Genomic DNA, 2,609 nt, shown 5'->3' on the forward strand with positions numbered 1-2,609 from the left:
GCCAATGGAGCTTATGAATCAAGCAATGAATTACGCCTACGTACTCCTATCACCTTATCTCTTTCATATACCATACAAGTGGACTTGATTACTTTGGAAATGGGACCTATAGATGTTGTCATTAACTGTGATTGGTTAGAGTCCATTAGGAAATTTTTGTTAGATTTGGAAAACATGCAAATGGAGTTCAAATAGAATGTACAACACATAGAATTGAAGGGCATTGGTAAAAAACAATTAGAACTCATATCCATGAAGAAGTTACGAAAAGAAATCAATGCAAGATCATATATCTTCACTCTTTTTCTTGTCAAAGTAGATGAAGAGTAGCCACCAAATCAACCATCTTCTTCTTCAAAGAGAAGGGATCCAAGGTTAGAAGAGCTATTGGAGGAATACAAAGATTTATTTCAGCCATCATCATCTTTGCCTCTCCAAAGAGAGGGATTGGCTACCCTTTTGATTTGTTGCCTAATATAAAACCCATCAACAAACCTCCCTATCACTTGTCAAAGTTTGAAAGGGAAGAGGTGGAGCAACAAGTTAAAGAGTTGCTGCAAATGGGTTTAATTCAGCCAAGTCAATCATCGTTTGCCTCTCCCGTGCTCTTGGTTAAGAAGAAGGATGGATCTTTCCGAATGTGCATTGATTATAGGCAGTTAAACAAGTCCACGGTGAAGAATAGATACACAATTCCACGCATTGATGACCTTTTGGATGAGCTCAAAGATGCAAAGGTCTTTACCAAGATTGATCTTCGTTCAGATTATCACCAAATTAGAATGAAGGAAGGAGATAAGTAGAAAACAACCTTTAGGACTGAAAGAGGGTTATACCACTTCTTAATCGTGCCATTTGGGCTTTCAAATGCGCTTGCTACTTTCAAGCTCTCATGAATAAAATATTGCAGCCTTTCTTTTTCAAAACAGTCCTTGTATTCTTTGACAATATTCTCATTCATAGCAAATCCAAGGAAGAGCATTTGATGCATGTATGAGAGGTCTTTGACATATTAAGAAGACACACACTCTTTTCCAAAATGTCAAAGTGTTCTTTCATGGAAGATGAAGTGGAATACCTGGGTCACATTGTAGGAAAGCAAGGCATTTGAGTGGATCCCAACAAAGTGAAATGTGTCAAAGAGTGGCCTACTCCTACAAATTCTACTTCTTGAGGGGTTTTCGTGGATTGTCTTCCTTTTATAAGAGGTTTATAAAAAATTATGCTCATGTGGCATCTCCTTTGACCAATAGGTTGAAGAAAGAGGCTTTCTTTTGGGATTCCATAGCCGACAAGAGTTTCAATGAGCTGAAATCTCTCTTAGTTTCAGCACCTATTCTTGTATGCCTAGATTTCTCTAAGGAATTCATTATGTGTGGATGCTAGTGGGAGAGGAGTTGGAGCTTTTTTATATCAAGGGCATGGAGTTATAGCCTATGAAAGTCACAATCATGATGATAAGGAGCATCAACTACATGTCTATGAACAAGAGATGTTGGTAATTTTGCATGTTATTAAAAAGTGGCATCACTATATATATGGCAGTCATTTCAAGGTTAAAAGTGATCACCGTGTGCTAAAATATTTCCTTTCCCGACCAAATTTGTCTTCTAAACAAAGGAGGTGGCTAGCTACTCTTCAAAGCTATGATTTTGAAATGTCCTATATGGCTGGAAAATATAATATTGTGAGAGATGCTTTATCAAGAATGTGGGCATGTTCTATCACTACAATTTCAATTGTGCACAAGGATTGGATCCATGATATCCAAGAAGATTATTTGCTTGAGAGCAAGTATCAAAGATGATGAAGGAATTTCAGCAAGGCAAACAAGAAGAGTATCCCAATTTCAAATGGCACAACAGTCTTTTATGGTATCATGGTGTAATGAAAGAAGCTGAGGGGAAAGAGAAGGAGAGCTGAGGAGAGAGAAAGAGAACAAGAAGAAGAAGGAAGAAGACTAGAAGAGGAGAGAGAAAGAGAGAAAAGAAGAGAGAGAGGAGGAGGAAGCCATGGAAGCTAGAGATGAAGGTGAAGAGTGTGATCTTGATAATAACTGGTTGCCCTAATCTGGGGCTCTTACACCTTAAATACTCCGGTCAGTGTGACAAGGTGTCGGTGTATATCCCGCTTCTTACAATCCATCCCCACTTGAAAGGTTTTTGTCCTCAAAAACAAGGAGAAACAAAGGGGAGTGATAGGTAGGCTAAGGGAGGGTTGCAGAGTACTACTCAGAGCCCTTTGACAATGAAGAATAGGTGTGGAGAGACTAGGGACAGCATGCAGTCCCGAACCGGTCAGCTAAAGTAAACTGGTCATAACTTTTGATAGGTGGCTCCAAATGGGACGTACTATATGTCAAAACGGAGCTTATGACGAGTACTTTCAGTACTTTCAGCCTATGTAGAATGCACATGCATGTGATTTGAGTAAGTATAAAACTGTTCTAAAACAATGTGCAGTCTACGGGCGGGAAGTAGGCAATTTGGGGCATGACCACGGCTAGTCTTCCAGCCGTTGGGGTTCATGGAGGTAGGGAAATTCATCAAGGATGGTTGTTGGGCACCAAGAGGCTTCTTCCAAGGGTAGGCCTTGCCATTTTATGAGGT

Source organism: Lygodium microphyllum, chromosome 20 (genome assembly GCF_053477565.2).
Source record: "Lygodium microphyllum isolate KBCC chromosome 20, Lygodium_microphyllum_v1.1.10, whole genome shotgun sequence".
Taxonomy (NCBI): Eukaryota; Viridiplantae; Streptophyta; class Polypodiopsida; order Schizaeales; family Lygodiaceae; genus Lygodium; species Lygodium microphyllum.